Source organism: Toxorhynchites rutilus, chromosome 1 (assembly GCF_029784135.1).
Source record: "Toxorhynchites rutilus septentrionalis strain SRP chromosome 1, ASM2978413v1, whole genome shotgun sequence".
NCBI lineage: Eukaryota > Metazoa > Arthropoda > Insecta > Diptera > Culicidae > Toxorhynchites > Toxorhynchites rutilus.
Genome location: NC_073744.1, coordinates 113,928,248 through 113,950,291, shown reverse-complemented (window position 1 = coordinate 113,950,291; position 22,044 = coordinate 113,928,248). Strand labels below are relative to the sequence as shown.

The window sequence follows — 22,044 nt, the reverse complement described above, 5'->3', positions numbered from 1 at the left end:
TTATACTCTAGCGGTACACACTCACAGGATAGAGACAAATCGGCAGACTCAGCCAGAGGGGCGAGTCCAACGAGACGAACGAATGAGCGTTAAAAGGGAGCGATGGCAAAAAAAAAATACATTCATTACGATTTGTTCGCTCGTTGGATTCACATGCAGGCTGAAAAGGGTCCTTTTCAGGATCACAAAATTATCTTCAATCTAAAGAGTTTATTGTTTTGTTGTCACTCGATATCCCCATCTTGTTCGGCTAAACCTTTCTGTTTAGCGATTGCATTTGCCACTCGCCTCATCTTTCACAGTTGGAAAATTTCTTCCCATCCAGCTTGTGACATATTTTACAGTAAATTACATTCAATGCAACGTACCGAAGCGCCACTCAGTGTCGCATTGGAGGCGATTTGAACCTGTAATTGAACATTTGCGATGACAGTGGTACAGTGTCGACTTTCAATGTGCGGTCATAATTTGGATCTCTATGTTCACAAAAATGTCCAACTAAATAAGTCGCATTACATGTCCGTCCAATTAGCTAAATGTCGAACTAATTGTAAATTACTGTACTTTCAATCTGGAAACAATTTAAGAGTTGGTGAAAATTGAATAATCTTGAAAGTCCCCAACTATCAATAAGCTCAGAACTACTGTCAAATTCACATACTCATCAGATCCTGGCAAACAAATTATGAAAACATCAATTTGTGTTTTATTATTATTTTGGATAATGTTTTAGAACGCATTGAACTTTATTTCCTAAACTCTTTTTTTGGAAGGTTTAATGGCCCTGAAAAGCGCCTTGTTTTATGGAATGGTTCCAATTTAGAAAACTTAGTACTCGTGGTTTTGAAAAAAAAAAACATTTCGAACGCCCTCGAAGCCGCCTTGTTCTGGATTTGCCACCAAAGCAGATTGTAAAAAGAACAAACTTTTTTCTTCTGCTACCTGCTGCCGTTTTGCGATTGCGCTTGCCACTCGCCACTCGCTGCAACTGCCTGTTGTTGTCTTGATGTGTTCTGTTCTGAATGCGGTTTTTCTTATCGTCGCGAGCAGCTTTACCAGCCAACTCGATCACTTCGGCGGCCGAAACTATATAACGGCGGCGACTGGTGCACTGGTATTAACGCGCTCGACCTAGCTACCCTTGCGGGGAACTCCATATCAACACGGTTCGAGCGGGACTTTGCCTTTCCCTTCACTTTTCCTCCTTTACCATGTCCAGACATGGGTGCTTGGGTTGGTTTGTTGATGTGTTGTGATGCGAACCGATGTGGTGTACGGTTTGAATGAGAATGATCGTTACGGCAGCGGAGCGGGGATTTTTAAGCTGACTGGCTGCCTCGAGAATTACGCATGTGTGAGACTGCGACCAATGTTTCGTTCATTTTTTTCTTTTTCCTTTCCAATCGTGCTTCATTCTATTTCGCTGCTGCTCTGGTTGCCCGTTTTGGTCGGTACGATTTGAGGAGCACAAAATGGACCAATCAAAAATGGGCACATAGTGCATTTGGACAATGCTTGATATTTCACAATTATTCAATTATTTATCTCAAGAAAAATGAAATGTTATTCGTTATGATAGATGCGTAGATATATTTCCTATCAATTGATGCAAAAACCTTTGCGATCTATTGAGAAATGCTCGAGTTATAAGCGTTCCAAATCTTGCATTTTTTCGTACTTGTTCAGTGCCTAGATTTCCATTTCACCCCCTATATCTTCCGGTTAGACGTAGTCCTACGTCAAAAAAAATCAATTTGTGTTTTATTATTATTTTGGATAATGTCTTAGAAAGCATTGAACTGTATTTCCTAAACACTTTTTTGGAAGGTTTAATGGCCCTGAAAAGCGCCTTGTTTTATGGAAAGGTTCCAATTTAGTAAACTTTGTACTCGTGGTTTTGAAAAAAACCATTTCGAACGCCCTCGATGCCGCCTTGTTCTGGATTTGCCACCAAAGCAGTTTGTATAAAGAACAAACTTTTTTTCTTCTGCTACCTGATGCCGTTTTGCGATTGCGTTTGCCACTCGCCACTCGCTGCAACTGCCTGTTGTCTTGATGTCCACCGAACCGAATGTGTTCTGTTCCGAATGCGGGTTTTCTTATCGTCGCGAGCAGCTAACTCGATCACTTCGGCGGCCGAAACTATATAACGCCGGCTAGGTGGACTGGTGCACTGGTACTAACGCGCTCGGCCTAGCAACCCCTGCGAGGAACTCCAGATCAACACGGTTCGAGCGGGATTTTGCCTTTTCCTTCACTTTTCCTCCTTTACCATGTCCAGACATGGCTGCTTGGGTTGGTTTGTTGATGGGTTGTGATGCGAACCGATGTGGTGTACGGTTTGAATGAGAATGATCGTTACGGCAGCGGAGCGGGGATTTTTAAGCTGACTGGCTGGCTCGAGAATTACGCATGTGTGAGACTGCGACCAATGTTTCTTTCTTTTTTTCCTTTTTCCTTTCCAATCGTGCTTCATTCTATTTCGCTGCTGCTCTGGTTGCCCGTTTTGGTCGGTACGATTTGAGGAGCACAAAATGAACCAATCAAAAATGGGCACATAGTGCATTTTGGCAATGCTTGATATTTCACAATTATTCAATTATTTATCTCATGAAAAATGAAATGTTATTCGTTATGATAGATGCGTAGATATATTTCCTATCAATTGATGCAAAAACCTTTGCGATCTATTGAGAAATGCTCGAGATATAAGCGTTCCATATCTTGCATTTTTTCCTTCTTGTTCAGTGCCTAGATTTCCATTTCACCCCCTATATCTTCCGGTTAGACGTAGTCCTACGTCAAAACTTACTGGACAAAACACATAGGTGTCATCAACGGTATTACAAAAACTAACTTTGGTCCAGTTGCGGTGTGCTTATTCGTACGCTAAATTATTTTATTTTCAAACATACACAAATAGCATAATTTATTTCACACGCGATTGAGCCTTACAAATAAATTAATTGAAAAAACATAATTTCCCTTCAAACACTAGCTCATTGTTGCTTCCGCAGATCTTTCTGCAGAAACACGCTGAGCATGTGTCGCAATTCCTGGAACACGTTCCCCTGGGGCAGGGACAGCTTCTGGAGCACATTTCGCATCAACGCACATCGGATCGTGGGCGAAGAATGGCCAAATCATATATGCCAACAGCTGGGTGTTCGCCGGAAAAGCACTCGCCGTACTTCCTTGAGAGAATACGAGAAATTTTGAGTGCTTTATCCAGACGCTGTTATGTCATTACCTTTGTCTGGGTCCCTTCACATTGCTCAATTCCGGGTAATGAGAGGGCTGACTCATTAGCAAAGGTAGGTGCGATTGAGGGCGACATTTATCAGCGTCAAATCGCCTTCAATGAATTTTATTCTTTAGTCCGTAAAAATACCATCGCTAATTGGCAACGCAAATGGAATGAAGATGAATTGGGCCGGTGGTTTCACTAAATTTCCCCTAAGGTTAGCCTCAAACCGTGGTTCAAAAGTCTGGACTTGAGTCGGGACTTTATTCGCACCTTCTCCCGACTCATGTCCAATCACTGTTCGTTAGATGCGCTACTCTTTCGTTTCAATCTTGCCAGTAGCAATCTCTGTGTTTGTGGCCAAGGTTACCACGACATCGAGCACGTTGTTTGGTCGTGCGAGGTGTATCTTGTTGCCAGATCGAATTTAGAAAACTCCCTTCGGACCCGAGGTAGACAGCCCAATGTACCGGTGAGAGATGTGTTGGCTCGGTTAGACCTCGATTACATGTCCCTAATATATGTTTTCCTTAAAACTATCGATCTTCGTGTGTGATTGTCCGTACACCCTTATCCTCTCCTTTTTTTCCCTTCGCGAGCGACTGTTTCCCTTCTGACTAACTATAGAATAAGCTGAAATGTATATACATAATAGATATAATAATAGATTTAAGAATTGAGTATGATGAGCGTGAGTGTGAATGCGAGTGTGAACATTGTACAATATCCTTATATCCCCTCCTTTTCCAAAAGAAACTATGTCACCCTTCTAATCTCGAGTCGACCGCGAGTAATCGGTTTCCTACTTTATTAACCCTAGATTTAAGGAAACATGTTGATATATACTAATAAAAGTATAGCTAAGAGTTCGGCTCCTTTAAACCTATGTAACTGAGCCTGTAAAAATAAATTACTTAAATAAAAAAAACAGCTGGGTGATGTCGTTCTAACAGAACCGATACTTCAGCGCCGGGCAGGGGAACATCTTGATCACCGAGCACAGATCGGACAGTTTGGGTTGGAGTTCTTCGAGCCGAGTTGCGACCACCTCATCGTCGATCGTGTTCCGGGTCAGGTCGAACTGTCTGGAATACCGAATAAGAATATTAGAAGAGGGAACTATTTTGGTGTGTTCAAATCAACAAAAACTCACCTTCACAATCAGCTCGATGAAGTTATTTATATGTATTGTGTGCCCATATTTTTGTGTTTTTTTTTATTTCACCATTGCACTGACAATCTTTATGATTAAAATAACGTCATAATTTTCCTTCGAACTCTATCTCATATACGCGGATCTTGGGCAAAGAATGTCCGACTCAGATATATTGGGTGATTTCGCTCTGACAGAACCGATGCTTCGGCGTCGGACAGGGAAACATCTCGATCACCGATCACAGATCGGACATTTAGGGCTTGAGATCCTCGAGCCGAGCCTCGTCCACCTCGTAGTCGATCGCGTCTCGAGTCAGGTCAAATTGTCTGAAAGGATATGAATATAATATTAGGAGAGAGCTATTTTTGGTGTGCTCAAATTACCACAAACTAACCTCCTCATAAAGTCTCGATAAGCTCACTCAAAATATGTCCCTTGATGAACCAGTTGGAAATTTGTTTGACATCATCGAACTCGTTCAGTAGCGAATCTGTGAACAAAACAAAAACGGAAGTTAATTTAAGAACTCGTTCAATTTGTCGAAAGACACCACCCACCGTTGATAACACAGTCCACGGCAATATCTCCATGATGATCTCGTGCGCCTGTGACCATTGCTTACCTTCGTGCAGCAACTTGTATCGCCGAATTTGTTCCGCAGCACAGATCGTTGCCGAAGAAGCGAAATAAAAATTTCGACATCCATATCACTTGTAAATTCTGAATTAATTTCAAAATCAACAAACAAACGTCAATAGCACACACACATACTAATTCAAGGGGATAAAAATTGCCTGAATTGTACTAATACTAACAGACATGACAAACAACTATCAATTCGCGTTGATGGCATGGAGTTTCGTGTTCCGCTTTTGGGAAATGATAGTGATAATGGATTTTCAGGTGCAGTAAACACATATTTGAAAAAAAAAAGTATGAATGAAAATTAACTTCTTATAAAATATGTTCTTTATGTAATAGAGTAACACCTTCTTTTGCAAGTGGGGAAAACGCCCTGAAGAAGAATTGTGTTTGATACTGATTTCATATTACAATGATGAGTTTTAGTGAAAATGTCAAGAAAATTATACAAAAATGGTTAATTAAGAATCAGTACTACGGGTTTTAAGTAATCAAATAACATAAAGTAGAAATTTTCATTAAAAATTTAAACAACTTAAAACTGTCTTAAGATCTGCTAGCTTATAAAGAATGATTTGCTTTCCCAAACCGAAGTCTCCACCAGACTTCGACACAGTGCTACTGTCATCGCGTATCATTCTTGTCCTGTCGCCGGACATCGTAGTCGCAGTAGACGGCTGCATCACGGCGCCGTGAAGAGGTTGGTACGGTCGAAATTTGCCATTTGGGAAATTTGACGGTCCGGCTGAAACCGGATAATGTGTAATCGGCCTTAGACCGTTTTTGTGCGGTTTTTTTGAGCGGTGTATGAAAAGAAGCATATTTGACAAAGTTATCGTCCATTTAGTGTTTTTCGATGGTTTATATGTATTTCACTGCGAAAAAAGCATATTTGCGTCTCAATTATCCTCTTCTGAAATCATTCCCCTCCTCTCATCAAATGCTCTAGGTTTTTCTAAGTTTTTGCATGACATGATTTCTAACAGCAACACGTTCCGATATGCAACTAAAACTACAAAACAGCTACGCGCAACCGAAAAGGCAAAGTGTTTCATCGCAAAGCAGGGAAACAAAAGGAAATTGAACGGTGAATGGCGTGGATTTGAGTTTTTTTCTTTCGAAACGTACTCACTGAAACAAATGGAAACGGTGTAGTGAAAGGGCCAGCAAAAGTAATAAGTTAGCAGTGTATAGCGGTAAGCGTAACTACTATATCTTTCTAATACTACTTTTTTGGAAGACGGCCCGGAAAAGTCCAGCCACAAGCATCTTTCCGCATGCGAGATGAAACACTTTGACGATGATAATAAATATGAATCGCCAATGAAAACTTCTGTTTTCCACATTGAAGCGAGCTGACAGCAGAAATGAACGAAACAGAAGTATCAATGTTTCATTATGTGCAGAGAATAGGCCGATTTCACTTTACCCCGATTAATTGAAAACAAATCAGTATGTTTGAGCACATATAGATCTTCAAAAAAGAATTAGACTACTTTTTGGAAAAATCAAAGCTTTTTCTTAATTTCTTGCAAAAATTTATAACTCGAAAGCTATAATACCCAAGAAATTTTGATGAAAAGAAGAGATGTAGGAAATTGTAATAAAATTGTAAAATAACGAACAAATTAAAAAATATCATTGAAAGAAAAATTAAAATTTTAGGTCATTTTTCTCAAAAATAAGTTCATTTTAAATTCTGAGAAAAATATATATGAATAGCCCGTACAATTACCAACAATTCATGTATACATCGGAAGAAGGGCACTCATACAGGCACATGTTTATATGTAAATTATTGCGATTGACATGTTCTGCAAACTTTTTTTCTATTTAGAAATATGTCAAGAACATGTCAAATGCGAGAATTTACACACAAAAATGTTATAAGTACAACATTATTTTCTCAGGAGTCTCCATACAAAAATGACATATATAATATTTCAATAAGATCCAAGACTTTATCGAGTATGAAAAAGTTATTCTTAGAAAAACTTTTTTACTATAAAAGTGCCCATCTTACGATGTATTAATGATTTGCTGGTTATTGTAAGGGTCATTCGTATAATTTTTTGAGAATTTAAAAAAAAAGTTTTTGAAAAATAATAAAAAAAATCAGCGCTCCTTTTGTTTCAATAAAAAAATTATTTTTCAATGAATAATTTTGTTTAGTAGGCCAATTTTTATTCCAAGTTTTCAAGTATGCAAAGTTGCTTAAATCACCAAAGTTTTTACGCCCACAAATTTTCACTGAAATTTTAGATGATGCTGCCAATGCCCAGACAAATTGGCATTAAATCCGGATGAGGAAGGAATACGGTGAGACACAAATGGCTTCAGTACGGCTTCCGAGGTAGGCAATCAATACAAAATTGAGTTTGTTGGAAGCTACCACTCTGACATTTTATATTGAGATTACAAATTTTCGTAGAGAGTTCATTTGAATATCTTGGATTTGTTTCAAAACAAGAATCTGAAACCGATCAAAGCGGTTAAAAAGTTACAAATTAAAAAAAAAAATGGGGAAAAAAATGTATATTTCCCAAACTCAAAAAACGTGTCTCTCTGTATTTTAATCTGTTCTGTAGTGTCAGTTATTCAAAAACAATATAAACAGTAAGAGGCTCTTTGTCGACATCTCGAAAAACAAAACAAAAATTTGGTACGCAGTACAGTATTTTTTGAAGAAAGTTCACTTAAATACATTTCATTTGCTGGTAATAGATCAGCGATCGGTTCAGCGGTTGAAAAGCAACGTATTTCCGAATATGAGTATATCGTATAGTCAAAAAACAAATAAGTAAATTGCACTGCTTGTTATAATTTGACCACCTAACGTATTATCATTCGCCTCGATGGTCAGTTCTTCCACAATTTCGTTTCATAGCCATAGCCTAATGTTTGGCAATGATCAGTAAAAATAATCTTTTTTTTCATTTTAAAGTCAACAACTTACAATGTATTCTAATGGTATAAGCATCGTAAATCTAATCATAATTGTCAATACGCACTACTCGCTGTTTTTTTTCTCTTCCACAGTGTGTGCCGAATAGTTACTCTAGTATTACTCTTCCAGTATCACTAATTCGAGCTTACACATTTCTTCGGCGGAACGTGATTCGGCGCTGCTGCACTTGCAGAGCGCGCAGACTTATCTCTGATTACTGCGGTTGGTCATCCGAAATTATCAGTATGCAAATGTTGTTCACAGCATGACTTCCAGGTATAGAAGAAGGCTTTAGACTTCGCCGTTCGAATACATTATAGATTAATGAGTTTAAACCGTATCATATCATTTCGCATGTTGGCATTTGTTATTGTTGATGCGCAAAGTGGTTATGTAGAAACGGGTGTCTTCACAATTGGCGCGCGAAGAGAATCGCTCTTTTTTGTTTGAGCTAGACGCAGAATATCGATGGAAGCTAATTAGAGTAGCGAAACGAGCACTGACTTCGAGATACCTCTGCACCATTTGTGTACTATTGGCTAATGAATATTCAAAGGGGGTGCTCTTCACATCTTTATGACGACATCAGATTTTCTGCGCCAATCGAACGGACATTCAAATGGAGCACACCCACCACGTAGTCTCAGTCGCCTGTTTGGCCATTCAACATTCTTTGCTTCAACATGGCGCGTTCAAGAATTTAGGAAAGTAAAATACGGAACACGATAAACGCGCGTACCTCAGCTATTCGGCACATCGTGTGCGCACCGGTAGTGGACTGCGAACAGATAACATTGCGAAAATTACCAGTTGTGTGGACTTAACCAATGCAACACCATCGTCAAACTCTGTTAAAATTTTGCGAAACTTTCATTCTGAACGACTTCTCATTTTGTGCTTTTTTAGAGAACGTCGACTGCGTTATCCCTAGGTTTACATCCACGTTTGGAAGTAAATTTGTAATATACCCCAACATTGTTCACGCAACATCGAGCGATTGCGGTTCTAATAAGACCCAGCATTTTATTAAACAGTCGATCTTGGATTGAATCGAATAAACAATGTTTTTAATCGACAGAAATGTTTCTATGACCGAAGATTTCCGTGTGATTGGATCATTAACTCCACTATGGAAAAATGAAGCTTTTCACTCAGCTATCGGATACTCTGTATTTATAGATTACACCCAAAAACCAATTTATGAACTTGAGGAAGCCTCTGATCACACTAAAGCAAACTACCAATAAATTGGGTGTAAGCTAAACTATATCAATTGGTCGTGGTTCTGCCAAAAAGAACCATAATTGACTGTGTCTGATCAAATCTATCATTTTATCGCTCACGTGTTAAAAACAGGATGTCAAACATAGTACTCCCTTTCATGCTGTAGGCACACATCTTCGTCAATTTCTGATTCAGAACCTTTATGAAAGTAAAGAAAACTAAATTTCGTTGCTGCTAGACATGCAAAACTTCGTTCTCTTCGTAGCCAGAGCGAACCAAGTGCATGGCAACTATTAACATAATATCATTACACAACATATTGGTATTTTGTAACAGCTCTGGACTAATTTCATGAATGGTATTGGTATTAACTCACTTTTGCTGTTTTTGACAAAATGATATATTAATAAATGAAAATTAATTGATTTAAGAACGCATTACACTTGATTCGTTGTGGTTGAACGCAATTTTGAAAAATGCAGACCAGCCCCTTAACACGCTTCTTCACTTCATGGCAGCCCTTTGGTTTATAGATGAGCGAGCGCTCACGAGCCGCTTATTTGAGCTGGTTCGTCAGAACGAGCGTACGATCCACAGATCTTTAAAAATGAACCGCGGTTCAAAAAAAAAAGCCGCTTTCCAAAAGAGTCTCGCCTAAAAAAGAGCCGGTTTTGGAAAGAGTCTCGCCTTAAAAAAGAGCCGGTTTTGGAAAGAGTCTCGGCTCAAAAAAGAGCCGCTCAGATGAGCCGGATCATTTCAATGAACGAGAGGCTTTGTGCCGCTCATTGAAATGAACCGTTTTGCCCACTTCTACTTTGGTTGTCTTACTTACCAGATCCCGATGACATCTGATAGCAGGAGCTGTCCGAAACAGAAAATTCTGTTAAAGATTCGGATCTGCGGTCTGTCTGGTTCTTTTGGACTCGGAAACTACTGAACCGATCAACATGAAAATTGGTATGTAGGGGTTTTAGGGGGCGGGGAAGGTTTTCGTGATAGTTTGATACCCTCCCCCCTCTCTAAGGGGTTGCCATACAAATGAAACACAAATTTCTGCATTACTCGAGAATTATTCAAGCAAATGAAACTAAATTAGGCATATTGAGGTTTTAGGATGCAATGTAGTTAGACTCTCCACCCCCCTCTCTAAGGGAGGGCTGCCATATAAATGAAACACAAATTTCTGCATTATTCGGGAATTATTCGAGTAAATGAAACCATATTTGGCATGTGGAGGTTTTAGGGTGCAATGTAGTTAGACTCTCCACCCCCCTCTCTAAGGGAGGGCTGCCATATAAATGAAACACAAATTTCTGCATTATTCGGGAATTATTCGAGTAAATGAAACCATATTTGGCATGTGGAGGTTTTAGGGTGCAATAAATGTTTCTTTGATGGTTGGATACTACTCCCGCTCTCTAAGGGTGAGCTGTCATACAAATTAAACACAAATTTCTGCATAACTAGAAAACTAATCAAGCACAATTTGGGATGTGAGGGTTTTGGGTATGAGAAATGTTTCCATAATGGTATGACACCCCTACCTCCTCTGGAATGGAGAGGAGGTCCAATAAAAATATTACACATATGTCAACCAAAAATATTCCAACCAAACATGACAATTGAAAATCGGAAAACTCTGACGGAAAAAGGGAAAATTCGGAAAAATAATTCCCATATGTTCTACAATTACATAGTGGCAAGTGCTGTTAGTCCATTTGATGTTTGCGCTAGCGAAATTGATCTTTGTTCGAAACTGGAAATGGATTTCAATGTGATGAAACGCACTCCTATATCTTCTTCTATCTATACCAAAAAAGGGATCGCCGGATGTGTTGATAACAGCATAACTCGAGGAAGGAATTGTTCGATTTAGGGCTGTCTTTATTCTATCATATTTTCTGTATAAAACATTCATTCCATGTAACGGAGAAACATGTTATTTGGAAGTGGTTGAAAAATATTGAACGAGAATTAAATAAAAAACACATAAAAAACATTAAAAAATCTGAAAAATAAAAAAAAAAAGAAGGTACATAAAATTTATTAGAAATACAAATCCGAACATTTGCGAACAGCTCTACTCAACTGTCAAAGACGCCTTTGAAGATTACAATTCAAAAACAGAGTTCAACATAAAGTCTAACCCAAAAAGATTCTTCAGTTACATAAAAACAAAACTAAAAAGCAATAGTTTTCCATCACGTATGCAACTTGACGAAACCGTGGGGAATGACCCAGAAGAAATTTGCAGCCTCTTTGCAACATTTTTCATGAAGTTTATATTGAAACATCTGAGGAGGACCGATATCGTGATTTCTTTGCATTTCTTCCAGAATTTCCACGTGATGTTGGCGTCAGACAACTAACTGCCAGTGAAATTTTTGGCGCATTAAATAAGTATTTATAAACAATTTGGCAACTGAATTAACTCACTTTTATGGCTTTTATGGCGGAAAGGTTTCCAAAAATATGGAAAAACTCCTTTCTTGTACCAATCTTCAAAGCTGGAATTTGTCACATTCACTTTGAAAACAATGGATCAAGTTGACGCTCTATACACTGACTTTAGTAAATCTTTCGACCGTGTTGATATATCATTACTCCTCCTTTAACTTCGAAAGTAGGGATAGAAGACAAGCAATCAAAATGGCTCGAATCATGATTAACTGATCGTATGCGAATGCGAAGATTTGATGGAAAAATTTCGAAACCAATATCTCTTACATCTGGAGTTCCTCAAGGCTCTCATTTGGGATCACTTTTGTTCATTTTATTTGCTAATGACTAGCAACCCAGTACCATGTTTTCATAAACTTCCCGCATTAGGATAGCTTTGCTTTTGCACTCGAACAGACTCTCGCAACTTTTTTTTCCTTTTCTTTCCTTCAATGTTTCTTTTTTGATTCTGATTCTATGTCTCTTTTCTTCTACTCTTTCTCTGCGTTCAATTGTTGCTCTTTCAACTTTGGATCTAACTTTTAACTCTACTCTTTATTTTCTACTCTCAACTCTCTTCTCTCTATTCTCTTTAATCTTTAATTCGCAATTCTAGATTTTCAACAATTTGGAGATTTTCAAAAGAAGAATTTCAAAATTTCAAAGATTTTAGAGATTTCAAAAATTCTCGAAATTTTGGAGATGTTGAAGATTTCAGTGATCTTAAAGACTTTCGTGATCGTGATTTGATGTACTATCACATTTCAATATTAGCGCATGCCTTTGTCAACGAGCTTTTCTGGCCTGATAAATAGCCAAATAAAAGCTGGTCTACATTTACAGATTGATAATCAGAGAACTGACAGAAGACTTAAACACTGTTTATGGCTCCGTGCATTTTATTTTTGTAATTGATTAGGGCTATCACAATTTGGCAAGCGCATCAGTTTTGTTTGAGTTACAACGGTTCGTCGATATGATTCAGGAATGTTTGTCAGAACATAAGACGACAATGTTGTATTTGTATTTGAGCGTTGTAAAACTATAACGCAAAGCAACATTCAAAACAAAAATATTTGTGGCGATTTATGAATTTGGCATCATAATAACGCGTTCACACTATGTCGTTTCACAGTGATGGTATTTTTGACTACAAATAGAGTGGAAATCATCGAACAATAACCAAATTCACCTGAAATGTAATGTTTACTTGTGAGTGTTCGATCAAGCAAAAACCCGAGAGTAGCAGTCGAATGAAGTTAAAAAAAAAGGACTAGCCATACAGAACCAGAAATGTCTCGATAACCAAATCAACCGCTAGTAAAAGTGCATTTCAGTGTATGGGGAGTACTACTTTGAAGAAGGGGATGAGAAATTGCTTTCCTTTGCAGGATTTTCCGATTGATTTCCGAGAACTCCCTGATCGATGGTGGTATTTTAAACATTCCACCTTTCTCATAATCATTTTATTTCAAGGCATTATAGCCCCAATCAAGCAGGGGTCGCTCAAATGACTTGGAATCTTACGCGAGTACCACTATTGCTCTCTGTTGATTTTTGTATATTTGCAAAAATAACATGACACTCAAGCAGCATAAAGTGTGGGAGTGTTGTTCTAAAGTTGAGATCAGATGGTGTACACAACGAATAGGCGAGCGTGTGTCGAAGCATTTCTGTCGAACTACACCCACACCCAAATCAGTGCTTCTTCTCGGTTCTGTTTGTCCTTTTTTCGTCGTTTCGCTTTCGTCCTGCTGCCGCCCGTTGTCGGATGCTTTCCTAGCCACCCTATCTGCGGGGTGATGTTTATAAATATGCCCAGCAACGTGTTATATAGCCTCGGCCTGTTCGAGTGTGTGTATGCGTTAGATAAAGCCGAGACAAACTGTCTTTGCATTGGCGGTGAAAATAGATTGTGTCTGGTCGCCTGATAAATAGCGCTTCGTCAGATTCTCCCACTAATGGGTGTTGGTGATGAGCTTTCAATGTGGAACGAAAACAAGGTGAATTTTATTTTGTATTCGTTGGTTGTATCCTGATATCACCCACAAGCCGGATCGAAAGCTGCTAATAAACTTAAAAATCACAAGGGTTTGGCTTTTCTCCTTTTTCAAACTAGCCTTTTGCCGGTATAAATCCCCAGTGCTAATTACTGTTCATCTAATCCCGCTAGCAAATCCCCAACAAAACCGCCCATCACTGACCTTCAAATCCTTTCCTATGCTCTCCACTTTCCACCCGCGCGAATCCGTTCATATTTTCACCCTTACATGCCATTACCAATACCAATACACGCCAACCCAATTTATTTGCTCAGCGGAAGAGAGGAGCCGGTATTTGAGCTTCTAAAAACCTGTTGCATTATCGGGCGTTACGATAGAGCACGGGTTTGTTGGATTTTTTTTTCTATCATTCATACTCCGGTATGCGACATTTCGATGGTCGAAACAGATGATTTCTTGTTGAGATTACCTTGTTGAAGTAATCTCATTCACCTTGTTCAAGACCTCTGAAACTGATGATGTACTTCACGGGTCGGTTATCTATTGGTTTCTGTTCGAACTACTATTGTTTCAACGCTGTCAGATTCTATTGCTTCAAAGAATGACAGAAACTTACTATTGAATTTTTAACGTACGACAAGGGTCGATTATTTATTTATTTGTCGTCAATCTATTGTAGAACAATACATTCTTAATACTACTTACTTAAAACTAAAGATAGCCGACTGGATAATTGATTTGTTTGATTTAAAAGAGGAATTTAACAAGTTACATCATGGAAAAAAAAATCTCATTAAACCAGCGTTGACATATGTTGCTCAAATATAATAATGATGGTATACTTAACTTCATCCCATTCTATTCAGATAGTTTTCAAGCATTGACCTTGACATGGCTACATTAATTATTTCACTTTGTTCGTTACAAAGACTCTACATACGAATAATAGGATTATGTTTGGCGTAATTTGTTCTTCGGTAATCTAAGTAAAAAATGTTAGAGTTTCTCAGATGCCTAATGGGTGCTTAAAATTCAGATTTCCCAATATTTCTTCTGAGTCCACTCGTTGTGATATGATGTCAATAATAAATAGAATCATGACATACTTCCAACGTTCTTTTAAGCTTTTCATATTGATTAGCATGCAGCGTGCTTCATATGGAGGGAGATTATATGTAGACCAGCCTAGTTTATGATGTACAAAAATGAATAATGCCGCTTAGTTTATAAGTGCAAATAATGTAACGTACAATGTTTTTATTGTGTATAGATCACGGAAATGGTAGCTAAAGCGTTTAATGTAGCTCAACATATTATTTGCTCTATGGATGATTGTATTATAATGATCAACAAAGGTTAGTCTCGAGTCTGAGACCACACATAAGTCTCTTACTCGTTGACACCTTTTTATGAGTTGATTTTCCAGCTTAATACCATTGTTCAATGATGCTCTTCTTCTTGTAAAAGATATCAAAGTACATTTTCTAACGTTGAGCTGTAATGCTATAGCTGTAAGAGTTTCTCACTCTTACAGCTATAGTATTACTCGGTATAACAAGGGAATTTCAATTGCACCAAGTATAACTTGGTATAACAAGGGAACTTCATTTTTGAATGTTTGAGAATCTTTTTCATTCTTTATTTCCACTTACAGGTTCATATCATCTGAGTAGATATGTGCCTTACCACTTTTAAAAATAAGGGAAGCATCATTAACAAATAAAAGTAGAGAGTAGAGATTAGAGAATAAGATGAATAGAGAGTTGAGAGTAAAGATTAGAGATTAGAGAATAGAGAATAGAGAATAGAGAATAGAGAATAGAGAATAGAGAATAGAGAATAGAGAATAGAGAATAGAGAATAGAGAATAGAGAATAGAGAGTAGAGTGTAGAGTGTAGAAAATCGGCGCTCCGTTGGGAAGAGAAATCTTGCGAGGGTGGCTGTGACAGGGCGCGCGTCAAGTTGGAGGGCGCTTCCTAATCGGTGCACGTCTCGGCAGGGGTATGGACACTGCCGCGGAAAACAGCAAAATGCCTGCCTGGCAACGCCTGATCGTGGCCTGGATGGAGGAATACTGCGAACGTTTCGAAGGAGCGAGCATAAAGGAGGAAGCTATCAACAAACAGGTGCATACCCCACGAGAGTGCTGTGACGGAGTGCGCGTCATGTTGGAGGGCACTACCTAATCGGCGCTCCACTGGGGAGAGAAATCCTGCGAGAGTGACTGTGACGGGGCGCGCGTCAAGTTGGAGGGCAATTCAAAATCGGTTCACGTCTCGACGGGTAAATGAATGCCTGTGAAATGGACATAAGTGCAGTGGAGAGCAACGAATGGTGAATATAGAGAAAAAGGGAAGGATCAACGCTAGTCAGCGTTGAAGACTTGTGAGTGCATGAGCACAGCCGCCCCCTGGACTAGTCGCCAAGGTGTGGTCCCTGGGGAAATGAGGCAATGAGTAGAGGGCTTAGTTTTAGTGGGTGAGAGCCCCACTCGACGTCTGGGTTAACTCTTCCCAGATAAGGCTGGTAGAGTCTAGAAAATGAAGAGTAGAGAGTTAAAAGTTGAAGCCAAAGTTGAAAGAGTATCAATTGAACGCAGAGAAAGAGTAGAAGAGACATAGAAACATTTGGAGTAAAAAAGGAACATTTAAGAAAAGAAAACGGAAAAATAAAGTTGCGAGAGTCTGTTCGAGTACAAAATCAAAGCTATCCCAATGACTTTGCGGGAAATTTATGAAAACATGGTACTGGGTTGCTAATCATTAGCGAATAAAATGGTCCCAAATGAGAGCCTTGAGGAATTCCAGATGTAAGAGATTGGTATCGAAATTTTTCCATCAAATCTTACTATTTGCATATGATCAGATTGCTATCCCTATTTTTGAAGTTAAAGGAGAAGATTTCGATCTAAAGCTTCACTAAAGTCAGTGTACAGAGCTTCAACTTGATTACCATTATCCATTGTTTTCAGCTTGAATGTGACAAATACAAACAAATTTGATGTTACTGAGCGTCCTTTGAAAAAAACCGTGTTGCTTATTCGTAATTCGTGTTTTTGGTTGTTGAAATAGTTTTTAGTTTATTATAGCCTCAAAGAGTTTTGGAATGCAAGAAATAATTGCTACTCCACGATAATTTCTTCTCTCTTCAAAAACTCTACAATCTCTAGAATCTATAAAACCCTTAGAATCTCTGAAATCTTTAAAAATCTCTAAGATCACTAAAATCTCTAAAATCTTTAAAATTCCTAAAATCTCTTAATTCTTTGAATCTCTAAAATCTCTGAAATCTTAAAAATCTCTCTCTGAACTGTGGACTATCTGGGACCTCTGGAGTCACCGGTGTCATTGCCGTCTCAGAAATCTCTAGGGTAGCTGGAGTCTTTAATGTCTTAGGGATCTCAGGACTGGCAGGAGTCTTTGGGTTCCCTGAAATCTCTGTAGTCTCTACAGTATCTTCTCTTGAGTCACTGAGGTCGCTAGAGTCTCAGTAGTCTCAGAAGTCGTAGGATTCTCAAGAGTCCAAAGAATCTCGTGAGTCTTTGAAGTCTCTAGAATCTTTGGAGTCTCTGGAGTATCTCTGCAGTGTCTTCTCTGGAGTAGATGGAGTCGCTAGAGTCTCAGGAGTCTTGAGAGTCCAAAGAATCTCTTGAGTCTTTGAAGTCTCTGGAATCTCCGGAGTCCCTGGAGTATCTCCACAGTGTCTTCTCTGGAGTATCTGAAGTCGCTAGAGTCTAAGGAGTCTAAGAAGCCGCAGGATTTTCAGGAGCCCCAGGAGTCTCGTCAGTCTCTGGAGTCTCTTAAGTATCTAATGTCTCTGAATTATCTAGCGTCTCTGGAATTGGTGGAGTCTTTGGGGTCTCAGAAGTCTTGAGAGTCGTAGGATTCTCATGAGTCCCAGGAGTCTCGTAAATCTCTGGAGTCTCTGGAGTCTCTGGAGTCTCTGCAGTCTCCTTCCTGGAGTCGCTGGGTCTATGGGGTCTCGGAAGTCTCAGAAGTCACAGGATTCTCAGGAGTTCCAGGCAGGGTCCAACATTTTCGAAGACAAAACATGAAAATCGACTCTCCCCTCAGTCGCTTTGCATCGAGTAGAACTATTAAAATACAAATTGTTACAATTTCCGTTGAACAGCAATCTACGTTCAACTAGTGCCAACATAGGAATTAAATGCAATTCCCGATCGGTCAATGATTTCTTTGGGCTTGAAAATCTATCGATCTTCCGAAGATAGTAATGTCTTCTGTTTTTCTTTTAGCAGCTCATTTGGCACAACCAATCCATTTTGTTTTATCTTTTATCTTGCTCGCTGGTTCAGTTTGATGACACGAAGTAACTATCTTAAGATAACTCGTCTCTCTCTAATCTTGCTAGGGAATAAAGTTAGTACATTTTGGACATTAGTCGTTCAGTGAGTGTTGCGAAATGTTTCTAATCGATTGAGATATTATCTATTGGAATGACGCAAAAAAGGTGGAGAAATTGGTTCGGTTCTCTCACCATTTTACATTACGGTATACACGTGGTTTACTCTACTAAAAACGAGTAACTACATTTCATAAATGATCCGGCAACCGAATCATGCGAACAACCCGCATTATAAGAACTTTTATTCCATTCAAGCAAGGAGTTTCGGTTTTTATAGCGTATATAACCTTAGCTTGAATACACTCGTGGGTGGAAAAAGCCGACATTCAGTAAACATCATCAACCCCATCCTTATCCTTCTCCTCCTTCCCATTTCCAACAGCACGAGCCTTTTCTGTGCTCAAGGACGAATGTGCTTCGACACTGCCCAATGCCAATATCACACCGCCCGGTAGCCCCGGTGTGTTGGTAAAACGTTGACTCTGTTGGTGGCTCTCCGGAGTTGTCAGCCGAAGCTTTGCCAGATTTGCCGAATGGCAGAGTCTGCGCAGCACACACCTTGTAAAATCGTTCACTCTGGAATGATGTCCCGGCAAGCTCCTCCAGAGCTCAGTCAGCTACCAGCCAGCCGGCTATTATTGTTGATTCGCGTATGTGTTGTTTGATCCGGTAGCACATAACAAGAGGGGAGAGTAGGATAGGTCGTACTACGAACCCGTGTCGTCGCCAACCGCGTTCTGTGTTGTTACGTTACGAAAGCTGCCTGCGTTCCGTGATAATAAGCGACGGGAGCTAGAGAGTTTGTAGGTTATGTATGTTCATTCAGAGAATTCGTTGTATCTCGAAGCTGGAAACGGCCGGGGCCAGCTGAAGACGACGAGTGCCGTTCACAATCCGGAGCCGTTGTAAAGGTCCGTTTTGCTCCCGTGTATGTATGTATGCATGTATAGACGTTCAAGTTGTTTTGAGTCGCAGTGCTTGGATCCCTGTATCCTTGAAAATTTCTATGGAATGCGGTGAAATGGGTGGGGTGGGGGAGGAAGCGGATGCTTTCACTGGTTTTTCTTGCTTCGAAGAATAGTGAACGTTGTGTAAAAGGGTGAAAATATTAACAAGTATAGAGAAAAAAAAAAGCCAATGGCACATAACGGTAAGAGGGGCCAAAGGGTAAACAGCTTCTGTTGCTGTCGGAGGTGTGTAAACGATAAGAGAAAAAAAGCGTAATATTGTGAACTGCTGAAAATAAAATTGCCCATCTGATTCCCCGCTGTCGACATTTGGGCGTGTTATTTGGGGTGTTGTCGGAAAAAATGCTATACAAACATTCGACATCTGTACCGGGAGATCTTTGTGTTGCGTATTTACATTCCGATACACATTGTGCAGTTAAAAAAATACAATTCATTAGAAATATATCGGTGATAACGTATAATTGATATCGAAAATCATACATGAATCAGAACTCCGATTTATATTGCAAATATAATCTTTTTTTAATAATCATTATAAATTTATTTTACGTAACTTGCCTTCTTTAGTGCTAACATGTCGAAGAAAAAGAATTGCGGGATTTTCCAACACTTCTTTATTAAAAAAAAACAACAGGTGAAGCACACGAAATTTTTGACTTATGGCGATTTGTGCTGCCGAAAACAACATGGAAAGATTTTTATCGCGTTCTGACACATCAAATATAATGCATTTGATGTTGAAGATGAAAAAAGTTATGTCAGCATTTTACAAATGAAATGAAAAACTAGCGAGAACTCAAAGGTAGAACCCTACGTTTCTATGTTGCTTTTAACTCATAAGAGATTCCACACAGAATCGGCCAACGAAAGATTAAGATTAGGTTATTAGGTTATGTATTAACTATCTTAGTTTTTTTGCAATGTTCTCCTTCTTAATGATGATTGGTGCCCAAACGCCATTTTTCATTCTTATGTGGTGACCAGTTTTAACTGAGGCTTTTCAAAGCAAGATTATGAATGATTTCATCAGAAAACCAGAACTTGAAAATCGGATTACTTCATTTGGGAACATATTGTGGAGTGCGAAAAAACAATGATCCCAAAAATTAGCGAGTTTTAAATCGCTTATTGCTCAGTCATATTTTGCGACCAACGAGCCAGATATATACATCGAACTGTTTTCGGAGTTAGGGCCTTCGAACTGTGGTTGGGGGTCACCTCTGCAGACTTCTGTGGCAAGTAGGTAAACGGCTGTGTGTTGATGGTGACTTCTACTTCTCTCAACGCTGTCTGTAAGATCTCATCGGCAAGCTTTCTTCCATCGTATAGAACCGCCATCGTCTTGTCTCCTTCACGGATCCGATCATGCGCTCCCAGATACCGCATGTGAGGAGCTTCGGGCTGATTGAAGTTCCACCTCATAGTGGCAATGGTTACTTATTTAGATTCCTCATTCTCCAAGTGTAACAGCACCTTATTCGCCTCTTTGCCTTTGATTCCGTTAACGGAGAAGAACTCATCTGGACAACCGTGCTTGTTCATGAAACCCCCTGATTGCCAACAAGCACGACTGCGACGACAGTGAATGTTCAACCTTCAAATAGACAGCTTGATAGTCAACTAAGCACCGTTTCTGAAGGGTCTAAGATAGTCTATTCCTACGAAAATGAACGGACGCAGTTACGGTGAAATTTTTTGAACTGATAGTGGACCAATAACGGGAACATCGTGAATATTGATGATTATCTGCAGCACTCGCGCATCCCCGCACGGTCGCCATTAATTCCAAACGTGAAACTGACTGTCGCTTCATTGGTGCCACCTTGAAACGCAACACTATCAAGCAACAACGTATGGTACGGTATTGTGGAGGGCACCAGCAGCCCAGCGGATCGTAGAAATGCAGCTTAGTACTATTTATACCACTTAAATACTCTCGCAGGTGATCTCGATGTTTCGTCGAAAACTGAAATTTTACCTGATTCGGATTTCAGATTATTCTCAGGACTCCCTCGTTGTCAGTTTCATTGTCTCGGCACCGTAGAAATAGTCGTCAACATAACTCTGATTGATGATTGTCGCCGCTTCTTCGCGGTTTGGTTCTTTGCATATTAGGACGACTAGTAGAAGCAAGTCGACCCGAACGTGCCCATGTCCATAATGTCCCTTGTAGGATCGGCCTCACACGCTTCGTCGACGATTCTTGAAACGATGTTGGTGAACTTTGACAATATCACTTCCTTCCTCTTCCACATGTATTGTATCCACTTGCGTTTGTCTACAACCGATGGCTTGTCACCCTTCTTCTGAATAAGTAACGGGTTGATCAGATACTGGTGCAAGCCAACCGCTCCCAGATGATCGTAGAATTGTTCTACGGCGTTTGCGAATTGGATAAACGATGCCGATGTTTGTTGAACTAACCGTAAAGCTGGCGAAGTTTGTGGATCATCTTTGGGGCAGATTTTAAAAGAAGTCGCACATTTTAGAGAGTCGAAACTTTTTCAAACGCTTTGAGTTTTTCCTCCTGGTTAGAAATCGAGTCCGACTTCGTAGCGGAACGAGCAGAGCATTTCTTCTGAGCTAAAACTATTTATTCCCTTTCTTCGCGGCTTCCGTGACAGTAAGGTATCAGTAGTGAAAACATCTACTACAGGTAAACTTCGATATAACGTACCCTCGTTATAACGTACCCTCAATATAACGTCACTCGATATAACGTACATTTTACCTCGATATAACGTACACACTTTCAAAGTCCAAAGGGATAATTTTTTGAATATTGTTTTTCTGAAAGACCAATAAATTATTTGTGTTTTGATACTAAACTTTGATTTGTACTTCTAACCAATCCCGAAGTACAACTGTTTTGTGATTCCGGATTCTAAATGATCAACATTTTAATCAACAGTACGAAGGGAAACATCTTGAGAAAAGTTGGATTCGTCTTCTAGTTGAATTTATTCATTAACCTTACTCAAACAGCAACACAATAAAGTAATATAAACTAGGTTTCTGAGTTCTTTATTATGCTTCGATATAACGATATAAC

The 22,044-nt window shown here is 39.3% G+C and overlaps 1 protein-coding gene across 4 annotated transcripts in view; it reads left to right on the top strand.

The window, feature by feature from the left end:
- LOC129766175 (ataxin-1) overlaps nucleotides 1-22,044 on the top strand; it is a 106,605-nt gene that overhangs the window by 49,042 nt on the left and 35,519 nt on the right. Inside the window, exon 1 of one of the 4 annotated variants that reach the window (XM_055766693.1) lies at nucleotides 7,377-7,395. The exons of 2 other annotated variants lie outside the window; for them this stretch is intronic. The gene's annotated coding sequence lies outside the window, so the exon portion shown is untranslated. Of the gene's footprint in view, nucleotides 1-7,376; nucleotides 7,396-18,658; nucleotides 18,933-22,044 lie in introns of those variants that run through there. One more of the 4 variants, XM_055766687.1, reaches the window with a different exon arrangement.